We start from the raw sequence: 14,090 nt of genomic DNA on the forward strand, positions 1-14,090 counted from the left end.
GGATTTTTCCGAGCTCCCCGTTGGCACATTCAGTGTGGGGTCGGTGCCGCGATGGGTCAACCCAGCTCTCCGCTTGAGTTAGCACGGCACCCTTGCTCCCCGGTGGTCCAGGGAGGACCATTGTTCCATTTCCCACCCGTCCGCCCCATTACCGCCCCAGAAAGCAAATGGCATGCAAAATAATGCGCTCCACTTACTTTCGCGGGGCGTAACCCGAACTTCGCGAGTAGGGCGGGACTTCTGCGCCCGGCGTAAAATGTCCCCCCTCCCGGATGTCACTGCCCCCAAAACGGATACCTCCCTTCAAGGCTGAAAATCCCTAACTTTTACACCCTCCGTCAGGAACCCAACCCTCTAACACTGGGTCTCGGGGCCGTGGCTCATCACTGCTTTGACTTTTGCGGCTTCAATATCTATGTCCAGAACACCACACAGTACGCGGAGTGAGAGAAATAACCTGCATTTATATAGCGCCTTTCACAGCCTCAGGGTATCTCAATGCTTCACCACCAATGAAGTACTTTTAAAGTGCTGTAATGTGGGAAACGCGGCAGCCAATTTGCGCACAGCAAGGTCCCACAAACAGCAATGAGATGATGACCAGATAATCTGTTTTTTAATGATGTTGGTAGAGGGATAATCGGGGAGAGCTGCGCTTCTTTACAATAGTGGCCATGTGATCTTATATGTCCACCTGAGAGAACATACTCTTATATAATATTCTGGAAAGAAAACACATATAGTGAACTTTAAAAATTCTCATATTAGCTGTGAAACATACAGCAGAATTTATCGGCACAGATTAATATACACATAGATTAATGTCTCACTGGAAAGACGGCACCTCTGACAGTGTAGCACTCCCTCGGTATGCTATCACTGAGCCTCAGCTGACATGAGAGGGGATGGAGCTCGGGAAGGGCAAAGTGAGATATCTTCATGTGCTTGACTGAAACGATAAGGCTGATTAAGTGTGCAGGTACCAGGTATATAATGGATAATAATTAATCTCCACCGATATGTCTACAAGCCTATCTATTGCCCAAACAGCTGTTGATTCTGCTCAGAGCCCCGGGGAGATGTTTCGTGATAGAGATTTGCTCTGCTGAAAATAAATTATTCTGGCCCTTATTGAGCACAGGCAATGCTACTTATAGAAAAGAGATGATTAATTGCTGTATCAGTTTGCTGATCAATAAGACTGATGTGTATCGTTAAATAGCTCTGCAACATATCAATGTGCGCAGTGGCCCCAGATTGATTGTACATAAGCTCATCGACACACTATGCTGGCACTGGCACTCTGGGGAGCCAACATTTCATTCTCACTGTGTCTTAAAAAACCAAAAGTGAGAACAAAAGAAATTTCATGGCGTAAGTTCTTATTTTAATGCTGATAGTTCTCCCGTACCAAAAAACAACAACTTTAGTCTCCACAATAACCGCAACAACGTGCATTTATATAGCACCTTTAACAAGGTAAGACATCCCAAGACGCTTCACAGGAGCGATTATCAGCTAAAATTTGACTCCGGGCCACGTATGCAGATAGTAGGACAGATGACAAAGAGGTTTTAAGGCGCGTCTTCAAGGAGCAGAGAAGTTCAGGAAAGGAATTCCAGAGCTTGGGGCCCAGGCAGCTGAAGGCACGGCCACCAATGGTGGAGCAATTAAAACCGGAGGATGTGCAAGAGGCCAGAATTGGAGGAGCGCAGGGATCTCGATATTGCCAGAAGTATCTATGGGGTCCAAGAAGGTATTTGGGAAGCCCAAGAGGATCCTCTATGTACACATTACTCGCTAAATTCCAGGTTAAAGGTCATGAATTGTTTAATTAGGAGCTTTTTACTTATCAGCCAGATTTCTGATTTGTTCCAGAATATGGGGCGTGAAATCTCGGCCTCGCCAGGTGTGTACAGAATGTGTACGGACCCAGCGAGGCCTCGCAGAGGCCGGTTTTCGGCTAAAAAACCGCTTTTCCAATCTGTCAAGTTTTAGCTTAACAGAATGCATGCATCCCCGGGAAAAGGACATCCCCGCGGGAGAGATTGGGCTGTTTGCCCATCCCTTGCCCAGCGAGTGTCCTTCAAACTCTTAAGCCTGGCGTATAGGCAGGCTACTTTTACCAGGGTAAGTTTTAAAACACATAAAATTTAAATTTAAATACATATTTTTGGAGTAAAAACCCTGTCCATTCAGGTAAGTTAATTTTAAATCTTAAATAAAACACATTAAAAAAAAATCTCCCAAAATATTTTTTTTCTCTAAAACATTCAATTAACTTTAATTTCAATTAATTTTAAATATATTTTTAGTTTTTATTTATTATGTTGTGTTTGGGTGTTTTAGGGGGTTATTCTCATTGACACTAACAGGATCCTTCTGCCTCTTGCACTGTCTCCCCACCCAATGTCTCTCTCTCTCTCTATATATAAAATATATATAAATATATATATATATATATATATATATATATAAATATAAAAAAATATATATATATATATATATATAAATAAATATATATAGATTCGGGTCTCGACCCCGCTGCTGGCTCCATCCCACCCTGTAAAATTTATTTCCCCTGATTGGACTTCTTAAGCCCGCCCAGCATGTTTCCAGGCCAATTAGAGGAAGCAGGTGTGGTGATGTCATTTGATGACGCGTCATCATCCGGTTTTCTTAAAGGGACTATGCACAACTTTCTTTTAACAGTTATGCTGTCAGTGTTCTGCAGCATTGAGGTGCTGCAAACACTGACAGTCACTGCACAGAGGGGCAGGGCTGCACGCAGGCTCTCCCATAACACCCTCCATATGATTATAGAGGGAGTCACAGCATACAGGGAGGTCCTCTTCCCTTCCCATGGGCGAAAGAGACCTCCCCAGGAGACCAACACAGCCTGGTTGCACATTGCACAGGAGGGCACAAGCATGGATGTGGTCAGGAGGACCTGGCTGCAGTGCCACAAATTTTTCAATGATCTCAGTATATCACGAAATGTTAGTACAAAGCCACACTCAACCTCATCCTGCTGTGCCTCTCATCACATCGCCTTCCCCACCTTACTCCTGCACATTCTCACTCACACCAACTTACCATGTACCTCCACCCATCCTTCTATCTACATTATCACATCCCCATCTCATAGTCACCCCACGCTCACCCTCATCCTAGTGCAATCATACCAACTGGGTAGGCACTTCAGTGTTTTATGCAATGTTCATGTAAAGTTTCTGTTAATGTGGTATCAAACTTTGAAACCTTTATTTTCAACACTTTGCGTTCTTGGACAGATTTGTGTGCACCTGTGGAAGTGGCTTAGTGAGTTGCAGTGAATGGTGAGTCATAACGTTACCCCCTGCAATGGTGATGAGTGTGTAAGGAATGGCTTGGGCATCGTCGGGATGCTTTATGGTGCTAGTGTGCCAGCCTGGTGCATCATGTGGCAGCCAGGGTGTACAGCATCAAGTGAAGTAAATCTGGCCATGGTGAGGCCATCCCTAGCCTCCCAGGCAGCAGTGTGGTCAGATGCTGATGCCCTGTGTCCTGTGCAGCATCAGATGATTGCAGAGAAGGTTGGTGGTGTTGTTGGTGCTGCTGGTGTGCCTGGTGATGCTGGTGTTGGGGTTGATCGTGGTGGGATTGTGAGGACCAAGGTGAGAGAGTTTCAAGGTCACCGGTGCTGATGGAATAGACGACAGGTGAGGTAGAGGTGACAGAAGCGATCTGTCAATGGTGAGAGAGGTAATGAGGTCAGACTGGATGAAGCATTGTGTAAAGACTTGCAGCATTCTGAATCTGTTTTATATGCTCCAGTTCCTGGAGTGGGACTCGAACCCACAACCTTGGGTACACAAACCATTCTGCACATGATGGCCATTCACTGGCGGCTGACATCAGTTCCCTGATGAATGACTGCTGTAACAATTTGGACTGAAGACACTTACTTTGAACTAGTCTTCAACAAATCTTGTGCAGATTGAGTCAGAAAGGTGTGATTGAAAATACCTTTTGAGCGGCATCTGAAATCTCAAAAAAGAAAGCATTATAGACTTTAGCAGATAACAAACTTCCACTATCTAGATTGTATCCAGGCTTAACTTGTCTGTCAGGGAAATGCGTTTTCCTCCCATCTGTGTAAACCCCCAACCTGCACATTTCCTCTTGTCCCAGTTTAAGATCCAGGCTTGTATTATTTATCATAAAAGCCCAGATTTTAAAATATTAATCACTTTAATTTCAATATTTTTTTCACTTGAGAGACCAAGGCATTAGTCAGTTGAGCAGCTATTATTGGAAGCGAGTTTAATGGCTGCTTCGAGAACAAGCTCAGAAGCTGTACCCGCTTCAGTGGATCTCTGTGGTAATTCTTCTTCCAAAGTGCCTGGCACCCATTGTATTGCAGTCTGTTCTGATTATTTCCACTGTTTGAATCCAGTCTATCCTCCCCAGTCATCAACAGAAGCAGCATACCACAATCAGTAGAACTGGGCCCATTTCCAGAGGTCACACCACAATTTCAAAATGCTCATCATGGTTTTCAAATCCCTCCATGTCCTCGCCCCTCCCGATCTCTGTAACCTCCTCCATAAGAACATAAGAAATAGGAGCAGGAGTCGACCATTTTGCCCCTCGAGCATGCTCTGCCATTTAATAAGATCATGGCTGATCTGATCATGGACTCAGCTTCACTTCCCTGCCTGCTCCCCATAACCCTTCACTCCCTTTTCGTTCAAAAATCTGTCTATCTCCACCTTAAATATATTCAATTACCCAGCCTCCACAGCTCTCTGGGGCAGAGAATTCCACAGATTCACAACCATCTGAGTGAAGAAATTCCTCCTCATCTCAATTTTAAATCGGCGGCTCCTTATTCTAAGACTATGCCCCCTAGTTTTAGTCACTCCTATGAGTGGAAATATCCTCTCTGCATCCAACTTGTTGAGCCCCCTCATAATCTTATATGTTTTAATTCAATAAGATCGCCTCTCATTCTTCTGAACTCGAATGAGTATAGGCCCAACCTACTCAACCTATCCTCATAAGTCAACCCCCTCATCTCCAGAATCAACCTAGTGAACCTTCTCTGAACAGCCTCCAATACAAGTATATCCTTCCTTAAATAGGGAGACCAAAACTATACGCAGTACTCCAGGTGTGGCCTCACCAATACCCTGTACAGTTGTAGCAGGACTTCTCTGCTTTTATACTCCATCCCCCTTGCAATAAAGATCAACATTCCATTGGCCTTCCTGATTATTTGCTGTACCTGCATACTAACTTTTTGTGTTTCATGCACAAGAATCCCCAGGTCCCTCTGTACTGCGGCACTCTGCAATTTTTTTTCATTTAAATTATAATTTCCTTTACTATTTTTTCTGCCAAAGTGGATAACCTCACATTTTCCCACATTATACTCCGTCTGCCAAATTTTTGCCCACTCATAGAAACGTAGAAAAATAGGTGCTGGAGTAGGCCATTCCGCCCTTCGAGCCTGTACCGCCATTCAATAAGATCATGGCTGACCATTCCTTCAGTACCCCTTTCCTGCTTTCTCTCCATACCCTTTGATCCCCTTAACCGTAAGAGCCATATCTAACTCCCTCTTGAATATATCCAGTGAACTGGCATCAACAACTCTCTGCGGCAGGGAATTTCACAGGTTAACAACTCTCTGAGTGAAGGAGTTTCTCCTCATCTCAGTCCTAAATGGCCTACCCTTACCCTAAGACTATGTTCCCTAGTTCTGGACTTCTCCAATATCGGGAACATTCTTCCCGCATCTAACCTGTCCAGTCCCGTCAGAATCTTATATGTTTCTAGCCTGTCTATATCCCTTTGCAGATTTTTTGTGTCCTCCTCATAATTTGCTCTTCCACCCATCTTTGTACCATCAGCAAACTTGGCTACATTACACTCGGTCCCTTCATCTGAGTCATTAATATAGATTGTAAGTCGTTGAGGCTCCAGCACTGATCCCTGCGGCACCCCACTAGTTACTGCTTGTCAACCGGAAAATGACTCATTTATCCCAACTCTCTGTTTTCTGTTAGTTAGCCATCCTAATATATTACCCTCAACCCCGTGAACTTTAATCTTTTGTAGTAATCTTTTATATGGCACCTTATCGAAATCTAAATACACCACATCCATTGGTTCCCCCTTATCCACCCTGCTCGATACATCCTCAAAAAACTCCAGCAAATTTGTCAAACATGATTTTCCTTTCATAAAACCATGCTGACTCTGCTTAATTGAGTCATGGTTTTCCAAATGTCTTGCTACTGCTTCCTTAATAATGGACTCCAGCAATTTCCCAGTGATAGATGTTAGGCTAACTGGTCTATAATTTCCTGCTTTCTGTCTGCCTTCTTTTTTAAATAGGGGCGTTACATTTGCAGTTTTCCAATCTGCTGGGACCACCCCAGAATCCAGGGAATGTTGGTAGATTGCAACCAATGCATCCACTATCTCTGCAGACAATTCTTTTAAGACCCTAGGATGTAAGCCATCAGGTCCAGGGGATTTGTCCGCCTTTAGTCCCATTATTTTACCGAGTACTACTTCTCCAGCCCTACAACCCCCCGAGATCTCTGCGCTCCTCCAATTCTGGCCCCTTGTGCATCCCTGATTATAATCGCTCCACCATTGGTGGCCTTGCCTTCAGCTGTTTTGGTCCTAAGCTCTGGAATTCCCTCCTTAAACCTCTCTACTTCTCTCTCCTCCTTTAAGATGGTCCTGAACACCTACCTCTTTGATCAAGCTTTTTGGTCACCTGTCTTAATATCTCCTTATATGGCTTGGTGTCAAATTGCTGCTGTGAAGCCCCTTGGGATGTTTTCTACGTTAAAGGCGCTATATAAATGCAAGTTGTTGTTATTTGCCAGCTTCATGTGTTTTCCATCTTTTGACCTCAATGAATGGGAAATCATTAAATTATGAGGACAGGTTGCATCGACTCAGTTTGTATTCCCTGGGGTATAGAAGATTTGGGGTGATTTAATTGAGGTGTTTATGATGATTAATGGAGTTGATCGGGTAGATAGAGAGAAGCTATTCCCTCTGGTGGAGGAGTCAGAACAAGGGGACAGAACCTGAAAATTAGGGCAGGCCATTCAGGGGTGATGTCAGCCAACACTTCACACAAAGGGCAGTGGGACTCCGCCAAGCCTATCAGAAATGGCGGACGGCACACCTGCAATTTTCTGACGCGTATTGCTGGGGAAGCAAGAATTTCTATCGCCAGTATATACTCCGGACATTACTCCCAAGATTAGTTTAGGAAAATCCTCTGTTGCTTTCAAATCCTAAACCGCCTCTCCGATTGGATCATAGAGAACGTTAATGACTCCATTTAGTTGCATAAATCATGAGTTTCATAGTTAACAAACAATGCGTTGGATGCTGTCCAACTATTAGTCCAACAGTGAAGCAAGTATTGAACTGCTTCTCGGGTCTGACTTGTAGCACACATACTTGGTGCATGAGAAATGGTAATTTAGCTCGTTTTAATAAGGCTCACCTTGCAACTGTCGGCTACATTAGCAGCTTGGTCATTATTCCCTGATGAATGATGGATTTCATTTCAGGTGGAAAATTCAGATGTTAAAATGTACTGTCGTTGCTACAGGAACTATGCGATCACAAATAGGAAACATGTGGTAAAAGTTACTGCAAGCCGCTTGGTTCCAACCATAAAATCGGCAATAAAATTGGAATGCACGCGTTTAAGAATCAGGGTACAGTTTTAGTGGTTCTGGACGAACAACCACAGAGCTTGTGAGTTCCGATCCCAGTATGTCTTCAATAAATCTGGCAACTGGTGCCAGGGAAAAAAAAGTCCGTTTGTTGTGGTTTAAAGAAAAAAGAGCCAGTTAATGTCTTTCAGGAACTTGCCACCCTGACCTGATCTGACCTGGCTTGTGTATAACTCCAGTCCCGCCTATACCGCCAACTCTTGGAAGTGGGAAGGCCCACTATCATCACCTAAGGTAAATGCGGGATGGAGGCTTCTCGGCCTTTTGGCTAAGATCAAGTGTAGTACCGTTTCTGACCAGCCACCATGACCTCCGGGTGGTTTCTCCCTGGTCAGGAAGGTATATGCTTGCATTTTTGGAAACAGGAGGTGGGTGGGGAGGTTTGACCCATCCACCTCCACGGAGGTGTGTGGGGGACCTGACCCATCCACCTCCATGGCACGAACCTGGTATTGCAGTACTTCCAGGAACGGTGCAGTGGCTCTAGGCCTTTTGGCTAAGAGCATTGGCGCAGAGTGATCCTTGGCATGTGCAAGGTGACCTCTGGCGTTTGTGATTTGACAAAGAATTGGAACGATTGGCTATGAATTAAAAAAAAAATGCGGGATGGACGCTTCTCGGCCTTTTGGCTAAGATCATGCATAACTAACCTGACCAGCCACCATGACCTCCTGGTGGTTTCTCCCTGGTCAGGAAGGTATATGCTTGCATTTTTGAAACAGGAGGTGGGTGGGCTGGGTTGACCCATCCACCTCCACGGAGGTGTGTGGGGGACCTGACCCATCCACCTCCATGGCACGAACCTGGTATTGCAGTACTTCCAGGAACGGTGCAGTGGCTCTAGGCCTTTTGGCTAAGAGCATTGGCATGTGCAAGGTGACCTCTGGCGTTTGTGATTTGACAAAGAATTGGAACGATTGGCTACGAATTTATAAAAAAAAAAAAAAATGCGGGATGGACGATGAATGTGACCGTGCCAGTGTATCTCGTCTCCCGACAACAAATATATTAAAATCACAATTCGAGGAGAAATTGCTCATGGATTCAAAACTCTTCATGGATTCAATAATCAGGAGAGAAGGAGCTTCCAAACTGATAACAAAGCATCGGAGGAAACCTTAAACCGAGGCCTTGTCTGCTCTCTCAGGCGGATGTAAAAGATCCCGCGGCACTATTCCGAAGATGAGCAGGGGCGTTCTCTCCGGTGTCCTGACCAATATTTATTCCTCAAATCAACATGACCAAAAACAGATTAGCTGGGTCGTTATCACATTGCTGTTTGTGGGAGCTTGCTGTGCGCAAATTGGCTGCCGTGTTTCCTACATTACAACAGTGACTACACTCCAAACGTACTTCATTCTTCATTGGCTGTAAAGTGCTTTGCGACGTCCGGTGCTCGTAAAGGCACTATATAAATGCAAATCTTTCTTTCTTTTTATCGTTACAATAAATGCTGTGTTGTGAAAAGAAAGAAAGACTTGTATTTAGAAAGCACCCTTCTCACCCACCGGACAGGATAGATATCGGCCAGGACACCGGGGAGAACTCCCCTGCTCTTCTTCAAATAGGGGCCATGGGAACTTTTACATCCACCTCATCCAAAAGACGGCACCTCCAACAGTGTGGCAGAGCTCCCTCAGTACTGCCCCTCCGACAGTGCGGCGCTCCCTCAGTACTGCCCCTCCGACAGTGCAGCGCTCTCTCAGTACTGCCCCTCCGACAGTGCGGCGCTCCCTCAGTACTGCCCCTCCGACAGTGCGCCGCTCCCTCAGTACTGCCCCTCCGACAGTGCGGCACTCCCTCAGTACTGCCCCTCCGACAGTGCAACGCTCCCTCAGTACTGCCCCTCCGACAGTGCGCCGCTCCCTCAGTACTGCCCCTCCGACAGTGCGGCACTCCCTCAGTACTGCCCCTCCGACAGTGCAACGCTCCCTCAGTACTGCCCCTCCGACAGTGCGGCGCTCCCTCAGTACTGCCCCTCCGACAGTGCAACGCTCCCTCAGTACTGCCCCTCCGACAGTGCGGCGCTCCCTCAGCACTGCCCCCGCCCCCCCCCCCCAACAGTGCGGCACTCCCTCAATACTGCCCCTCCGACAGTGCAGCAGCCCCTCAGCATTGCCCCTCCGACAGTGCGGCGCTCCCTCAGTACTGCCCCTGCGACAGTGCAGCACCCCCTCAGCACTGCATAGTGAGGTTCAGCCTAGATTATGTGCTCAAGTGAGACTTGAACTCACAACCTTCTAATTCAGGTCAGAGTGCTACCCACTGAGCCACGGCTGCAACTAATCTTTAGAGAGAGAAAAATCGGCTATTTGTGCCTTGATTGACGATGGATTTAAGCTGCAGTAAATCCCGTTCGGAAATGATGCTTTGTCTTCATCCTGAAGCCACAAAAATTATGTATTTTTTAAACACTAGCTGAGGTATCAGGTTGAGTATTCATTTCTATCGGTGATGTACATTGCTGTTTTATTTAAGCTATTCCTCCTCAGGGATTCGCTACATCAACAGCACTGAGAATGCTTGTTCTGTGTGAGAGGTTTTGCACTGGAATGGATTCGGCAGGGCTGTTTAAACACTCCCGTCACAACAGCAAATGCTGGAAATACACAGCAAGGGTTGTCGAGATCTAACGATGAGAAACGATAGATTCACAATGAAATCAGTAACTGGCCGTTCTCAGCCCCACATGCTGACTGAACCGCTGTGCCCCCAACATTCGATGTATTTATTTCATCTTTCCAATGTTTTACTGTGTACTTACTGAACTGGATTTAGAAACAAACACGGGCAATGGAAATGGTTGCACTCTCGGCATTCCATGTCAGCCTGTGTCGCAGGGTAAGGTCCCACAACTCCCGGGGGCTACTGCTGAGGGTCAGTGCCAGGGGGTGGAGAGGGGAGGGGGTGGGGAGGGGCACTCGGACATTCTAATGTTTTGAAGCAAGGTATTTGGAAACTGCACAAGGTTGTATCAAAAAAACAACTACTTGCATTTATATAGCGCCTTTAACGTAGAAGATGGCCCAAGGTGCTTCACACGAGCTTTATGAGACAAATATTTCCACCGAGCCACATAAGGAAGCAATAGAACAGGTGACTAAATGCTTGATCGAAAAGGAGGAGAGGTGGAGAGGTTTAGGGAGGGAGTTCCAGAGCTTGGGGCCCAGGCAGCTGAAGGCAAGGTCACCAATGGTGGAGCGACAGAAGTGGGGTTGCAGAAGAGTGCAGAGATTTCGGAGGGTTGTGGAGCTGGAGGAAGTTCCAGAAATAGGGAGGGGGCGAGGCCTTGGAGGGATGCGAAGACGGGGTTGATAATTGAAATATGGGGCAGGGAGGTGTTGCTACAGTTGTATAGGGCATTGGTGAGGCCACACCTGGAGTATTGTGTGCAGTTTTGGTCTCCTAACCTGAGGAAGGACATTCTTGCTATTGAGGGAGTGCAGCGAAGGTTCACCAGACTGATTCCCGGGATGGCGGGACTGACCTATCAAGAAAGACTGGATCAACTGGGCTTGTATTCACTGGAGTTCAGAAGAATGAGAGGGGACCTCATAGAAACATTTAAAATTCTGACGGGGTTAGACAGGTTAGATGCAGGAAGAATGTTCCCAATGTTGGGGAAGTCCAGAACCAGAGGTCACAGTCTGAGGATAAGGGGTAAGTCATTTAGGACCGAGATGCGGAGGAACTTCTTCACCCAGAGAGTGGTGAACCTGTGGAATTCTCTACCACAGAAAGTTGTTGAGGCCAATTCACTAAATATATTCAAAAAGGAGTTAGATGAGGTCCTTACTACTAGGGGGATCAAGGGGGATGGCGAGAAAGCAGGAATGGGGTACTGAAGTTGAATGTTCAGCCATGAACTCATTGAATGGCGGTGCAGGCTAGAAGGGCCGAATGGCCTACTCCTGCACCTATTTTCTATGTTTCTATGTTTCTAATGGGGCTGCTTGGAAGCTGAATAATGGCTATTTTCCAGGTCGGGTCTTGTGCTATTAAGGTGTGGCTATCTAAACTGTCTCCTGGTTCCAGTCTAGGCTCTGAGTGCAGTGAAAGAACGTGTTGAACATTGCATCGTCCCTGGGGATGCAAGGCCAGGATTATGCTGTGTGTGGATGGTGCCTTCAGCGATCCAGCTTCCGTGCTGTCCCATTGAGGGACACGATCCACTCGCCGTGCCGCAAGGCTGCTCGCCGGCACTCTGCCGCATTTAATCTGTCAGATCCCAAATGGTAAGAACTGAGGGGAACCCCACCAATAAATAAACAGCACTCACTCGGCTGGGCTATGTTATCGGGTTATGAAGGGACACCCTTGGAGAATTTTACAGGCCTTGTAGTGACTTCAGAATATTTATTTACTAATTAAAAAAGATGTATATTTTGACATTTTCAGTGCCGATGCAATCGTTGTCATTTGATTAACGATGATATTTGTTGGTTAGAGGAGTCCCTTTTTTTATATATATGAAGTGTATCTCTAACCTTGCTGACTGCACATCCTACAATTATCTGAAGGACTGCTTCTTGCAGCAGCGTATCACGCTGACATTTTGAGGCAGTTTTCTATTTAAAGGCCAATTGCTATCCTAGTTTTCGGTTCCATTTATCAACTTTTCAATAGACCCCCGCGATTCATTGTTTCCTTGTGGCTGCCTAAAGTGGCACTCCACATTCACAACGCAAAGTCTGCAAGGCTCCCATCCATTGGCCAAGGAGCATGTCTACCCCGTCAGTCAGACTGGCTTTGATTCATGTTACCTCTGTAACCTCCTCCAGCCCGACCACCTTTCACTTCTGGCCGCATCCGCATCGCCGATTTGCATCGCTCCACCGTTGGCGGCCGTGCCTTCAGCTGCCTGGGCCCGAAGCCTTGGGGCTCCCTCCCTGAAGCTCTCCATCTCCTCCTTTAAGACGCTCCTTAAAACCTACCTCTTTGACCAAGCTTTTGGTCTCCTGTCCTAATGTCTCCTGTGACTCAATCACATTGTGTTTGATATTCGCTCCTGTGATGCGCATTGGGACGTTTTACGGTTAAAGGCGCTATATAAATGCAAGTTGCTGTGGTTGGCTTTTGTTTATAAGTTTGTGCAATTTCCGAATATCTTACTTCAAACATTAGAATGTCCCTTACAAGATCTCACTTGACTCAATGAAAGCAAGGAGTTTCATTCCCTTTTAAGGAGAGCGAAGGGGCCTTTATTCATTTCCCCGTTTTAAATTGAGTTGTTTTTTTTTGCAAGCTCCGCAAAAATCATGGCAAAAATCCCACCAATAACAAGCTAACAGGAAATAGAACCTGCCCCCAGTGTCACCATGAACGGAGGGGGTGCATTGTGATTGGCCCGCTGCATCAATCCGTTCAGTTGCCAGCTTGCAACACACAGGTGACTGTACGGGACTGGAATTATTCCTTCTGGGGCGAGGAGAATTAATCTAGTCCAGGCCCTTTGGGATGAGGGAGATGGAGAAATAATATTTCATGCAGTTGGTGATGCAGGCCTTAGCCTTTTGTTACGTGCATCCTGCTCTATCCCTTGAACTATGCATTGAATGGCAGCCCATGACTGTCATTATCCATCAAATAGGAAGGTAAAACATGCTTTTTAAACAATGCTAAGTGATGATTGGCAGCAAGGTCTCTCTCTACTTGCATTGTATTAGGGCAAAGCAGGTCAGCAGAAATTCATGACCTTTGAGGATCGCTCGTCAATCAATCTGTTTATCCGCCATCCTCGGGAAGAGTATGTCACTGTCCATTAGTGCTGAATTGCATCTAACACAAGAACATAAGAAAGAGGAGCAGGAGTAGGCCACCTGGCCCCTCGCGCCTGCTCCGCCATTCAATAAGATCATAGCTAATCTGATCATGGACTTAGTTCCACTTCCCTGCCCGCTCTCCATAACTCTTTACTCCCTTATTGCTCAAAAATCTGTCTATCTCTACCTTAAATACATTCAATGACCCAGCCTCCACAGCTCTCTGGGGCAAGAATTCCACAGATTTACAACCCTCTGAGTGAAGAAATTCCTCCTCATCTCAGTTTTAAATGAGTGGCTCCTTATTCTGAGACTATGTCCCCTAGTTTTAGTTTCCCCTATGAGTGAAAATATCCTCTCTGCATCCACCTTGTCGAGTGCCCTCATTATCTTATAAGTTTCGATAAGATCTCTCATTCTTCTGAACTTCATTGAGTATAGGCCCAACCCACTCAACCTATCTTCATAAGTCAATCCCCTCATCTCCAGAATCAACCCAGTGAGCCTTCTCTGAACAGTCTCCAATACAAGTATATCATTCTTAAATACAGAGACCAAAACTGTACGCAGT

General features: G+C 46.0%; 2 pseudogenes; both read left to right on the plus strand.

Annotated features, from left to right (window-relative positions):
- Positions 1-8,005: 8,005 nt before the first annotated feature.
- Positions 8,006-8,240, plus strand: LOC139225978 (U2 spliceosomal RNA; annotated as a pseudogene).
- A 126-nt stretch (positions 8,241-8,366) lies between these two features.
- Positions 8,367-8,597, plus strand: LOC139226064 (U2 spliceosomal RNA; annotated as a pseudogene).
- The last annotated feature ends 5,493 nt before the right edge of the window (positions 8,598-14,090 follow it).

The sequence above is a fragment of the Pristiophorus japonicus genome, chromosome 15 (genome assembly GCF_044704955.1).
Source record: "Pristiophorus japonicus isolate sPriJap1 chromosome 15, sPriJap1.hap1, whole genome shotgun sequence".
Classification (NCBI taxonomy): domain Eukaryota; kingdom Metazoa; phylum Chordata; class Chondrichthyes; family Pristiophoridae; genus Pristiophorus; species Pristiophorus japonicus.